At 46.1% G+C, this 13,351-nt stretch overlaps 6 non-coding genes across 6 annotated transcripts; all 6 read left to right on the top strand.

The window, feature by feature from the left end:
- The first annotated feature begins 1,257 nt into the window (after positions 1-1,257).
- LOC130351134 (U2 spliceosomal RNA) lies at positions 1,258-1,448 on the top strand. The gene has a single exon (XR_008887890.1). It is a non-coding gene; the product is annotated as a U2 spliceosomal RNA (small nuclear RNA).
- A 2,096-nt stretch (positions 1,449-3,544) lies between these two features.
- LOC130351135 (U2 spliceosomal RNA) lies at positions 3,545-3,735 on the top strand. Its single transcript, XR_008887891.1, has one exon. It is a non-coding gene; the product is annotated as a U2 spliceosomal RNA (small nuclear RNA).
- Positions 3,736-5,825: 2,090 nt separating this feature from the next.
- LOC130351136 (U2 spliceosomal RNA) lies at positions 5,826-6,016 on the top strand. Its single transcript, XR_008887892.1, has one exon. It is a non-coding gene; the product is annotated as a U2 spliceosomal RNA (small nuclear RNA).
- Positions 6,017-8,106: 2,090 nt separating this feature from the next.
- On the top strand, positions 8,107-8,297 carry LOC130351137 (U2 spliceosomal RNA). The gene has a single exon (XR_008887893.1). It is a non-coding gene; the product is annotated as a U2 spliceosomal RNA (small nuclear RNA).
- Positions 8,298-10,389: 2,092 nt separating this feature from the next.
- LOC130351138 (U2 spliceosomal RNA) lies at positions 10,390-10,580 on the top strand. The gene has a single exon (XR_008887894.1). It is a non-coding gene; the product is annotated as a U2 spliceosomal RNA (small nuclear RNA).
- A 2,090-nt stretch (positions 10,581-12,670) lies between these two features.
- LOC130351140 (U2 spliceosomal RNA) lies at positions 12,671-12,861 on the top strand. Its single transcript, XR_008887895.1, has one exon. It is a non-coding gene; the product is annotated as a U2 spliceosomal RNA (small nuclear RNA).
- Positions 12,862-13,351: the final 490 nt, after the last annotated feature.

The raw sequence follows: 13,351 nt of genomic DNA on the forward strand, positions 1-13,351 counted from the left end.
TATAATGTTGTAAAAATGCTCTAGAAGCTAAAGTCGCAGAAATGTCACACATATTTGGCCTGCAACTTTCTGTGCGACAAATTCAGACAGGAAAAATCAGTATAAATCCTTAGAAAATTATCCCCCAGTGTCTCCATCTGCTGGCGGTATTGAATAAGCATTGCTGCACTGATGGGGTATGCATTAGACGAAAAAAAAGAAGAAAAAGAAGAATAATACGCCCAGAAAAGAGGCGAAAAGGAGAAAAACGTAAAAAAACGTGAAAAAAAAGTAAGAGGAAGAGAAGGGAAAAAAAGGTGGAAATGGGTTTAAAAGTGATTTCGGCGGAGAAATATATATATATATATATATATATATATATATATATATATATATATATATATATGCGCACACACACACATAGATATAAACGTATTCTCCGTTGAGATATTGCAGCCGCTGCTGTGTCCAGGCCCAGGAGCCTTAGCACTGTGCTGTGATGTCACTCAATACCACTGACATCACTAGGTGTAAACAACATCTCTCCTTTGCTGTGTATGTGACTATGGAGCTGTTTGGTGATGTCGTCTATTACGGCCTTCATAGAAGCAACAGGAGATTGTTGCATCCATCTTGAACCCTCAGAACTACAGTGCTATGATGTCACTCACTTCCACAGGCCTTGCAGAGTGTAAACAACAACAACCCAGCTTTGTTGTGTATGTAACCAAAGGGATTTGTGATGTCACCTAGAACCTTCACAGCAGCGACAGCTTTATGAGGAGCATCAGCACTGCTCTGCCTGAGCAGAACCATCACCGCCATAGGTTGTCAAATAACCCGGATTTAACCCACACAGGTAAGTCCAATGGGGTGCAGGCATGTCCTCTATGCTTACAGCTTCCCGTGGGTGTTGGTTTGATACCGTTTGGGGACAGCCAAGGAGGCATCTGCAGGCAACAAAGGTAGGTGTGTGCTTGTGTGTGTGTTTCCTATGCAGATCCTAAGCCCAGTGTCACATGCAAGTAGGAGGAGTAAGAAGGGTTCCTGGCAAATCCGGGTTATGGATTGCATTTAAAAAGGCCCCGTGGGAGTGCAATGGGCCCCTGTCTTGCTGCTTAGCAATAATGGTATGGGTTTAGGTTCTGCTGTGTGTACTGGTGGTTGACTGCCCCCCAGCCCAGAGTGTGCATGGAAAATTGTCTGGCAGCCTCCCTGACAGCAAGCAGTGATAGTGCCCATGAAGGGGACCTTGTTGGGCCCGCCCCTTTCACGGTTATCGCTTCTCGGCCTTTTGGCTAAGATCAAGTGTAGTATCTGTTCTTATCAGTTTAATATCTGATACGTCCCCTATCTGGGGACCATATATTAAATGGATTTTTGAGAACGGGGGCCGATTTCGAAGCTTGCTTCCGTCGCCCTATGCATTGACCCGATATGGCAGTATCTTCGGGTACAGTGCACCACCCCCTTACAGGGTTAAAAAGAAAGATTCCTACTTTCATTGCTACCTGCTTGCTGGCTAGCCAGCTAGCCAGCCCTGTGGGCCTTGCTGCTGCTGCAGCCAATAAACAAAAGGTGGTGCTGCTGCTGCTTCTGCTGCTTCTGCTTCTGCTTGTGTCTGGCCCCTGTTGGAGCGTCCAGGCACAGGACTTCTGCTGCTGCTGACTAAATGGCCTCCTTAATTGGATCATTTGAGTAGCCAGCACACCTGTGCAGGTAGGGCATGACATGATAGGCAGCTGCCTTGATAGCGGGTGGGTGCTGAATGTTCCTAATTGACAAAATAAGATTAATGCTTATGAAGAAATATAAAATCTCATCCCTTCCCCAATATCGCGCCACACCCCTACCCCTTAATTCCCTGGTTGAACGTGATGGACATATGTCTTTTTTCGACCGTACTAACTATGTAACTATGTAACATAACATGGGGGGGGGGGGGTCTCCTGGCTGTTCACACAGGTGTGTCATTGCTGTACATTGACCATGCATTGCTTCTGTGGTATTGCAAAGGCAAAGACAAATGCTTCCAGCCATCCATTGCACTAATGGATTGGTCATCAGCTGGCTGTCTATGTCCCGCATCAATATAGACCAAAGTACAGAGGGTTAGGCTATGCTATTGTGCACCTACCTGATGCATCAGAAGGTGCGAGGCCCTTGCTAAATTCTGTGCACAGACTTTGAGATCTATGCTTTAGACTGTATCTAAACCTGCTCCAACATGGACTGACATTCTGGCCTACTTTCAGCCGATGCGACTTGTCTGTCGCTGAACAGTCGCTTTTTATGTATTCAGCACCTATGTATAATGTTGTAAAAATGCTCTAGAAGCTAAAGTCGCAGAAATGTCACACATATTTGGCCTGCAACTTTCTGTGCGACAAATTCAGACAGGAAAAATCAGTATAAATCCTTAGAAAATTATCCCCCAGTGTCTCCATCTGCTGGCGGTATTGAATAAGCATTGCTGCACTGATGGGGTATGCATTAGACGAAAAAAAAGAAGAAAAAGAAGAATAATACGCCCAGAAAAGAGGCGAAAAGGAGAAAAACGTAAAAAAACGTGAAAAAAAAGTAAGAGGAAGAGAAGGGAAAAAAAGGTGGAAATGGGTTTAAAAGTGATTTCGGCGGAGAAATATATATATATATATATATATATATATATATATATATATATATATATATATGCGCACACACACACATAGATATAAACGTATTCTCCGTTGAGATATTGCAGCCGCTGCTGTGTCCAGGCCCAGGAGCCTTAGCACTGTGCTGTGATGTCACTCAATACCACTGACATCACTAGGTGTAAACAACATCTCTCCTTTGCTGTGTATGTGACTATGGAGCTGTTTGGTGATGTCGTCTATTACGGCCTTCATAGAAGCAACAGGAGATTGTTGCATCCATCTTGAACCCTCAGAACTACAGTGCTATGATGTCACTCACTTCCACAGGCCTTGCAGAGTGTAAACAACAACAACCCAGCTTTGTTGTGTATGTAACCAAAGGGATTTGTGATGTCACCTAGAACCTTCACAGCAGCGACAGCTTTATGAGGAGCATCAGCACTGCTCTGCCTGAGCAGAACCATCACCGCCATAGGTTGTCAAATAACCCGGATTTAACCCACACAGGTAAGTCCAATGGGGTGCAGGCATGTCCTCTATGCTTACAGCTTCCCGTGGGTGTTGGTTTGATACCGTTTGGGGACAGCCAAGGAGGCATCTGCAGGCAACAAAGGTAGGTGTGTGCTTGTGTGTGTGTTTCCTATGCAGATCCTAAGCCCAGTGTCACATGCAAGTAGGAGGAGTAAGAAGGGTTCCTGGCAAATCCGGGTTATGGATTGCATTTAAAAAGGCCCCGTGGGAGTGCAATGGGCCCCTGTCTTGCTGCTTAGCAATAATGGTATGGGTTTAGGTTCTGCTGTGTGTACTGGTGGTTGACTGCCCCCCAGCCCAGAGTGTGCATGGAAAATTGTCTGGCAGCCTCCCTGACAGCAAGCAGTGATAGTGCCCATGAAGGGGACCTTGTTGGGCCCGCCCCTTTCACGGTTATCGCTTCTCGGCCTTTTGGCTAAGATCAAGTGTAGTATCTGTTCTTATCAGTTTAATATCTGATACGTCCCCTATCTGGGGACCATATATTAAATGGATTTTTGAGAACGGGGGCCGATTTCGAAGCTTGCTTCCGTCGCCCTATGCATTGACCCGATATGGCAGTATCTTCGGGTACAGTGCACCACCCCCTTACAGGGTTAAAAAGAAAGATTCCTACTTTCATTGCTACCTGCTTGCTGGCTAGCCAGCTAGCCAGCCCTGTGGGCCTTGCTGCTGCTGCAGCCAATAAACAAAAGGTGGTGCTGCTGCTGCTTCTGCTTCTGCTTGTGTCTGGCCCCTGTTGGAGCGTCCAGGCACAGGACTTCTGCTGCTGCTGACTAAATGGCCTCCTTAATTGGATCATTTGAGTAGCCAGCACACCTGTGCAGGTAGGGCATGACATGATAGGCAGCTGCCTTGATAGCGGGTGGGTGCTGAATGTTCCTAATTGACAAAATAAGATTAATGCTTATGAAGAAATATAAAATCTCATCCCTTCCCCAATATCGCGCCACACCCCTACCCCTTAATTCCCTGGTTGAACGTGATGGACATATGTCTTTTTTCGACCGTACTAACTATGTAACTATGTAACATAACATGGGGGGGGGGGGGGTCTCCTGGCTGTTCACACAGGTGTGTCATTGCTGTACATTGACCATGCATTGCTTCTGTGGTATTGCAAAGGCAAAGACAAATGCTTCCAGCCATCCATTGCACTAATGGATTGGTCATCAGCTGGCTGTCTATGTCCCGCATCAATATAGACCAAAGTACAGAGGGTTAGGCTATGCTATTGTGCACCTACCTGATGCATCAGAAGGTGCGAGGCCCTTGCTAAATTCTGTGCACAGACTTTGAGATCTATGCTTTAGACTGTATCTAAACCTGCTCCAACATGGACTGACATTCTGGCCTACTTTCAGCCGATGCGACTTGTCTGTCGCTGAACAGTCGCTTTTTATGTATTCAGCACCTATGTATAATGTTGTAAAAATGCTCTAGAAGCTAAAGTCGCAGAAATGTCACACATATTTGGCCTGCAACTTTCTGTGCGACAAATTCAGACAGGAAAAATCAGTATAAATCCTTAAAATCCTTAGAAAATTATCCCCCAGTGTCTCCATCTGCTGGCGGTATTGAATAAGCATTGCTGCACTGATGGGGTATGCATTAGACGAAAAAAAAGAAGAAAAAGAAGAATAATACGCCCAGAAAAGAGGCGAAAAGGAGAAAAACGTAAAAAAACGTGAAAAAAAAGTAAGAGGAAGAGAAGGGAAAAAAAGGTGGAAATGGGTTTAAAAGTGATTTCGGCGGAGAATATATATATATATATATATATATATATATATATATATATATATATGCGCACACACACACATAGATATAAACGTATTCTCCGTTGAGATATTGCAGCCGCTGCTGTGTCCAGGCCCAGGAGCCTTAGCACTGTGCTGTGATGTCACTCAATACCACTGACATCACTAGGTGTAAACAACATCTCTCCTTTGCTGTGTATGTGACTATGGAGCTGTTTGGTGATGTCGTCTATTACGGCCTTCATAGAAGCAACAGGAGATTGTTGCATCCATCTTGAACCCTCAGAACTACAGTGCTATGATGTCACTCACTTCCACAGGCCTTGCAGAGTGTAAACAACAACAACCCAGCTTTGTTGTGTATGTAACCAAAGGGATTTGTGATGTCACCTAGAACCTTCACAGCAGCGACAGCTTTATGAGGAGCATCAGCACTGCTCTGCCTGAGCAGAACCATCACCGCCATAGGTTGTCAAATAACCCGGATTTAACCCACACAGGTAAGTCCAATGGGGTGCAGGCATGTCCTCTATGCTTACAGCTTCCCGTGGGTGTTGGTTTGATACCGTTTGGGGACAGCCAAGGAGGCATCTGCAGGCAACAAAGGTAGGTGTGTGCTTGTGTGTGTGTTTCCTATGCAGATCCTAAGCCCAGTGTCACATGCAAGTAGGAGGAGTAAGAAGGGTTCCTGGCAAATCCGGGTTATGGATTGCATTTAAAAAGGCCCCGTGGGAGTGCAATGGGCCCCTGTCTTGCTGCTTAGCAATAATGGTATGGGTTTAGGTTCTGCTGTGTGTACTGGTGGTTGACTGCCCCCCAGCCCAGAGTGTGCATGGAAAATTGTCTGGCAGCCTCCCTGACAGCAAGCAGTGATAGTGCCCATGAAGGGGACCTTGTTGGGCCCGCCCCTTTCACGGTTATCGCTTCTCGGCCTTTTGGCTAAGATCAAGTGTAGTATCTGTTCTTATCAGTTTAATATCTGATACGTCCCCTATCTGGGGACCATATATTAAATGGATTTTTGAGAACGGGGGCCGATTTCGAAGCTTGCTTCCGTCGCCCTATGCATTGACCCGATATGGCAGTATCTTCGGGTACAGTGCACCACCCCCTTACAGGGTTAAAAAGAAAGATTCCTACTTTCATTGCTACCTGCTTGCTGGCTAGCCAGCTAGCCAGCCCTGTGGGCCTTGCTGCTGCTGCAGCCAATAAACAAAAGGTGGTGCTGCTGCTGCTTCTGCTGCTTCTGCTTCTGCTTGTGTCTGGCCCCTGTTGGAGCGTCCAGGCACAGGACTTCTGCTGCTGCTGACTAAATGGCCTCCTTAATTGGATCATTTGAGTAGCCAGCACACCTGTGCAGGTAGGGCATGACATGATAGGCAGCTGCCTTGATAGCGGGTGGGTGCTGAATGTTCCTAATTGACAAAATAAGATTAATGCTTATGAAGAAATATAAAATCTCATCCCTTCCCCAATATCGCGCCACACCCCTACCCCTTAATTCCCTGGTTGAACGTGATGGACATATGTCTTTTTTCGACCGTACTAACTATGTAACTATGTAACATAACATGGGGGGGGGGGGGGTCTCCTGGCTGTTCACACAGGTGTGTCATTGCTGTACATTGACCATGCATTGCTTCTGTGGTATTGCAAAGGCAAAGACAAATGCTTCCAGCCATCCATTGCACTAATGGATTGGTCATCAGCTGGCTGTCTATGTCCCGCATCAATATAGACCAAAGTACAGAGGGTTAGGCTATGCTATTGTGCACCTACCTGATGCATCAGAAGGTGCGAGGCCCTTGCTAAATTCTGTGCACAGACTTTGAGATCTATGCTTTAGACTGTATCTAAACCTGCTCCAACATGGACTGACATTCTGGCCTACTTTCAGCCGATGCGACTTGTCTGTCGCTGAACAGTCGCTTTTTATGTATTCAGCACCTATGTATAATGTTGTAAAAATGCTCTAGAAGCTAAAGTCGCAGAAATGTCACACATATTTGGCCTGCAACTTTCTGTGCGACAAATTCAGACAGGAAAAATCAGTATAAATCCTTAGAAAATTATCCCCCAGTGTCTCCATCTGCTGGCGGTATTGAATAAGCATTGCTGCACTGATGGGGTATGCATTAGACGAAAAAAAAGAAGAAAAAGAAGAATAATACGCCCAGAAAAGAGGCGAAAAGGAGAAAAACGTAAAAAAACGTGAAAAAAAAGTAAGAGGAAGAGAAGGGAAAAAAAGGTGGAAATGGGTTTAAAAGTGATTTCGGCGGAGAATATATATATATATATATATATATATATATATATATATATATATATGCGCACACACACACATAGATATAAACGTATTCTCCGTTGAGATATTGCAGCCGCTGCTGTGTCCAGGCCCAGGAGCCTTAGCACTGTGCTGTGATGTCACTCAATACCACTGACATCACTAGGTGTAAACAACATCTCTCCTTTGCTGTGTATGTGACTATGGAGCTGTTTGGTGATGTCGTCTATTACGGCCTTCATAGAAGCAACAGGAGATTGTTGCATCCATCTTGAACCCTCAGAACTACAGTGCTATGATGTCACTCACTTCCACAGGCCTTGCAGAGTGTAAACAACAACAACCCAGCTTTGTTGTGTATGTAACCAAAGGGATTTGTGATGTCACCTAGAACCTTCACAGCAGCGACAGCTTTATGAGGAGCATCAGCACTGCTCTGCCTGAGCAGAACCATCACCGCCATAGGTTGTCAAATAACCCGGATTTAACCCACACAGGTAAGTCCAATGGGGTGCAGGCATGTCCTCTATGCTTACAGCTTCCCGTGGGTGTTGGTTTGATACCGTTTGGGGACAGCCAAGGAGGCATCTGCAGGCAACAAAGGTAGGTGTGTGCTTGTGTGTGTGTTTCCTATGCAGATCCTAAGCCCAGTGTCACATGCAAGTAGGAGGAGTAAGAAGGGTTCCTGGCAAATCCGGGTTATGGATTGCATTTAAAAAGGCCCCGTGGGAGTGCAATGGGCCCCTGTCTTGCTGCTTAGCAATAATGGTATGGGTTTAGGTTCTGCTGTGTGTACTGGTGGTTGACTGCCCCCCAGCCCAGAGTGTGCATGGAAAATTGTCTGGCAGCCTCCCTGACAGCAAGCAGTGATAGTGCCCATGAAGGGGACCTTGTTGGGCCCGCCCCTTTCACGGTTATCGCTTCTCGGCCTTTTGGCTAAGATCAAGTGTAGTATCTGTTCTTATCAGTTTAATATCTGATACGTCCCCTATCTGGGGACCATATATTAAATGGATTTTTGAGAACGGGGGCCGATTTCGAAGCTTGCTTCCGTCGCCCTATGCATTGACCCGATATGGCAGTATCTTCGGGTACAGTGCACCACCCCCTTACAGGGTTAAAAAGAAAGATTCCTACTTTCATTGCTACCTGCTTGCTGGCTAGCCAGCTAGCCAGCCCTGTGGGCCTTGCTGCTGCTGCAGCCAATAAACAAAAGGTGGTGCTGCTGCTGCTTCTGCTGCTTCTGCTTCTGCTTGTGTCTGGCCCCTGTTGGAGCGTCCAGGCACAGGACTTCTGCTGCTGCTGACTAAATGGCCTCCTTAATTGGATCATTTGAGTAGCCAGCACACCTGTGCAGGTAGGGCATGACATGATAGGCAGCTGCCTTGATAGCGGGTGGGTGCTGAATGTTCCTAATTGACAAAATAAGATTAATGCTTATGAAGAAATATAAAATCTCATCCCTTCCCCAATATCGCGCCACACCCCTACCCCTTAATTCCCTGGTTGAACGTGATGGACATATGTCTTTTTTCGACCGTACTAACTATGTAACTATGTAACATAACATGGGGGGGGGGGGGGTCTCCTGGCTGTTCACACAGGTGTGTCATTGCTGTACATTGACCATGCATTGCTTCTGTGGTATTGCAAAGGCAAAGACAAATGCTTCCAGCCATCCATTGCACTAATGGATTGGTCATCAGCTGGCTGTCTATGTCCCGCATCAATATAGACCAAAGTACAGAGGGTTAGGCTATGCTATTGTGCACCTACCTGATGCATCAGAAGGTGCGAGGCCCTTGCTAAATTCTGTGCACAGACTTTGAGATCTATGCTTTAGACTGTATCTAAACCTGCTCCAACATGGACTGACATTCTGGCCTACTTTCAGCCGATGCGACTTGTCTGTCGCTGAACAGTCGCTTTTTATGTATTCAGCACCTATGTATAATGTTGTAAAAATGCTCTAGAAGCTAAAGTCGCAGAAATGTCACACATATTTGGCCTGCAACTTTCTGTGCGACAAATTCAGACAGGAAAAATCAGTATAAATCCTTAGAAAATTATCCCCCAGTGTCTCCATCTGCTGGCGGTATTGAATAAGCATTGCTGCACTGATGGGGTATGCATTAGACGAAAAAAAAGAAGAAAAAGAAGAATAATACGCCCAGAAAAGAGGCGAAAAGGAGAAAAACGTAAAAAAACGTGAAAAAAAAGTAAGAGGAAGAGAAGGGAAAAAAAGGTGGAAATGGGTTTAAAAGTGATTTCGGCGGAGAATATATATATATATATATATATATATATATATATATATATATATATATGCGCACACACACACATAGATATAAACGTATTCTCCGTTGAGATATTGCAGCCGCTGCTGTGTCCAGGCCCAGGAGCCTTAGCACTGTGCTGTGATGTCACTCAATACCACTGACATCACTAGGTGTAAACAACATCTCTCCTTTGCTGTGTATGTGACTATGGAGCTGTTTGGTGATGTCGTCTATTACGGCCTTCATAGAAGCAACAGGAGATTGTTGCATCCATCTTGAACCCTCAGAACTACAGTGCTATGATGTCACTCACTTCCACAGGCCTTGCAGAGTGTAAACAACAACAACCCAGCTTTGTTGTGTATGTAACCAAAGGGATTTGTGATGTCACCTAGAACCTTCACAGCAGCGACAGCTTTATGAGGAGCATCAGCACTGCTCTGCCTGAGCAGAACCATCACCGCCATAGGTTGTCAAATAACCCGGATTTAACCCACACAGGTAAGTCCAATGGGGTGCAGGCATGTCCTCTATGCTTACAGCTTCCCGTGGGTGTTGGTTTGATACCGTTTGGGGACAGCCAAGGAGGCATCTGCAGGCAACAAAGGTAGGTGTGTGCTTGTGTGTGTGTTTCCTATGCAGATCCTAAGCCCAGTGTCACATGCAAGTAGGAGGAGTAAGAAGGGTTCCTGGCAAATCCGGGTTATGGATTGCATTTAAAAAGGCCCCGTGGGAGTGCAATGGGCCCCTGTCTTGCTGCTTAGCAATAATGGTATGGGTTTAGGTTCTGCTGTGTGTACTGGTGGTTGACTGCCCCCCAGCCCAGAGTGTGCATGGAAAATTGTCTGGCAGCCTCCCTGACAGCAAGCAGTGATAGTGCCCATGAAGGGGACCTTGTTGGGCCCGCCCCTTTCACGGTTATCGCTTCTCGGCCTTTTGGCTAAGATCAAGTGTAGTATCTGTTCTTATCAGTTTAATATCTGATACGTCCCCTATCTGGGGACCATATATTAAATGGATTTTTGAGAACGGGGGCCGATTTCGAAGCTTGCTTCCGTCGCCCTATGCATTGACCCGATATGGCAGTATCTTCGGGTACAGTGCACCACCCCCTTACAGGGTTAAAAAGAAAGATTCCTACTTTCATTGCTACCTGCTTGCTGGCTAGCCAGCTAGCCAGCCCTGTGGGCCTTGCTGCTGCTGCAGCCAATAAACAAAAGGTGGTGCTGCTGCTGCTTCTGCTGCTTCTGCTTCTGCTTGTGTCTGGCCCCTGTTGGAGCGTCCAGGCACAGGACTTCTGCTGCTGCTGACTAAATGGCCTCCTTAATTGGATCATTTGAGTAGCCAGCACACCTGTGCAGGTAGGGCATGACATGATAGGCAGCTGCCTTGATAGCGGGTGGGTGCTGAATGTTCCTAATTGACAAAATAAGATTAATGCTTATGAAGAAATATAAAATCTCATCCCTTCCCCAATATCGCGCCACACCCCTACCCCTTAATTCCCTGGTTGAACGTGATGGACATATGTCTTTTTTCGACCGTACTAACTATGTAACTATGTAACATAACATGGGGGGGGGGGGGTCTCCTGGCTGTTCACACAGGTGTGTCATTGCTGTACATTGACCATGCATTGCTTCTGTGGTATTGCAAAGGCAAAGACAAATGCTTCCAGCCATCCATTGCACTAATGGATTGGTCATCAGCTGGCTGTCTATGTCCCGCATCAATATAGACCAAAGTACAGAGGGTTAGGCTATGCTATTGTGCACCTACCTGATGCATCAGAAGGTGCGAGGCCCTTGCTAAATTCTGTGCACAGACTTTGAGATCTATGCTTTAGACTGTATCTAAACCTGCTCCAACATGGACTGACATTCTGGCCTACTTTCAGCCGATGCGACTTGTCTGTCGCTGAACAGTCGCTTTTTATGTATTCAGCACCTATGTATAATGTTGTAAAAATGCTCTAGAAGCTAAAGTCGCAGAAATGTCACACATATTTGGCCTGCAACTTTCTGTGCGACAAATTCAGACAGGAAAAATCAGTATAAATCCTTAGAAAATTATCCCCCAGTGTCTCCATCTGCTGGCGGTATTGAATAAGCATTGCTGCACTGATGGGGTATGCATTAGACGAAAAAAAAGAAGAAAAAGAAGAATAATACGCCCAGAAAAGAGGCGAAAAGGAGAAAAACGTAAAAAAACGTGAAAAAAAAGTAAGAGGAAGAGAAGGGAAAAAAAGGTGGAAATGGGTTTAAAAGTGATTTCGGCGGAGATATATATATATATATATATATATATATATATATATATATATATATATGCGCACACACACACATAGATATAAACGTATTCTCCGTTGAGATATTGCAGCCGCTGCTGTGTCCAGGCCCAGGAGCCTTAGCACTGTGCTGTGATGTCACTCAATACCACTGACATCACTAGGTGTAAACAACATCTCTCCTTTGCTGTGTATGTGACTATGGAGCTGTTTGGTGATGTCGTCTATTACGGCCTTCATAGAAGCAACAGGAGATTGTTGCATCCATCTTGAACCCTCAGAACTACAGTGCTATGATGTCACTCACTTCCACAGGCCTTGCAGAGTGTAAACAACAACAACCCAGCTTTGTTGTGTATGTAACCAAAGGGATTTGTGATGTCACCTAGAACCTTCACAGCAGCGACAGCTTTATGAGGAGCATCAGCACTGCTCTGCCTGAGCAGAACCATCACCGCCATAGGTTGTCAAATAACCCGGATTTAACCCACACAGGTAAGTCCAATGGGGTGCAGGCATGTCCTCTATGCTTACAGCTTCCCGTGGGTGTTGGTTTGATACCGTTTGGGGACAGCCAAGGAGGCATCTGCAGGCAACAAAGGTAGGTGTGTGCTTGTGTGTGTGTTTCCTATGCAGATCCTAAGCCCAGTGTCACATGCAAGTAGGAGGAGTAAGAAGGGTTCCTGGCAAATCCGGGTTATGGATTGCATTTAAAAAGGCCCCGTGGGAGTGCAATGGGCCCCTGTCTTGCTGCTTAGCAATAATGGTATGGGTTTAGGTTCTGCTGTGTGTACTGGTGGTTGACTGCCCCCCAGCCCAGAGTGTGCATGGAAAATTGTCTGGCAGCCTCCCTGACAGCAAGCAGTGATAGTGCCCATGAAGGGGACCTTGTTGGGCCCGCCCCTTTCACGGTTATCGCTTCTCGGCCTTTTGGCTAAGATCAAGTGTAGTATCTGTTCTTATCAGTTTAATATCTGATACGTCCCCTATCTGGGGACCATATATTAAATGGATTTTTGAGAACGGGGGCCGATTTCGAAGCTTGCTTCCGTCGCCCTATGCATTGACCCGATATGGCAGTATCTTCGGGTACAGTGCACCACCCCCTTACAGGGTTAAAAAGAAAGATTCCTACTTTCATTGCTACCTGCTTGCTGGCTAGCCAGCTAGCCAGCCCTGTGGGCCTTGCTGCTGCTGCAGCCAATAAACAAAAGGTGGTGCTGCTGCTGCTTCTGCTTCTGCTTGTGTCTGGCCCCTGTTGGAGCGTCCAGGCACAGGACTTCTGCTGCTGCTGACTAAATGGCCTCCTTAATTGGATCATTTGAGTAGCCAGCACACCTGTGCAGGTAGGGCATGACATGATAGGCAGCTGCCTTGATAGCGGGTGGGTGCTGAATGTTCCTAATTGACAAAATAAGATTAATGCTTATGAAGAAATATAAAATCTCATCCCTTCCCCAATATCGCGCCACACCCCTACCCCTTAATTCCCTGGTTGAACGTGATGGACATATGTCTTTTTTCGACCGTACTAACTATGTAACTATGTAACATAACATGGGGGGGGGGGGGGTCTCCTGGCTGTTCACACAGGT

The sequence above is a fragment of the Hyla sarda genome, unplaced genomic scaffold, assembly GCF_029499605.1.
Source record: "Hyla sarda isolate aHylSar1 unplaced genomic scaffold, aHylSar1.hap1 scaffold_963, whole genome shotgun sequence".
Lineage (NCBI taxonomy): Eukaryota > Metazoa > Chordata > Amphibia > Anura > Hylidae > Hyla > Hyla sarda.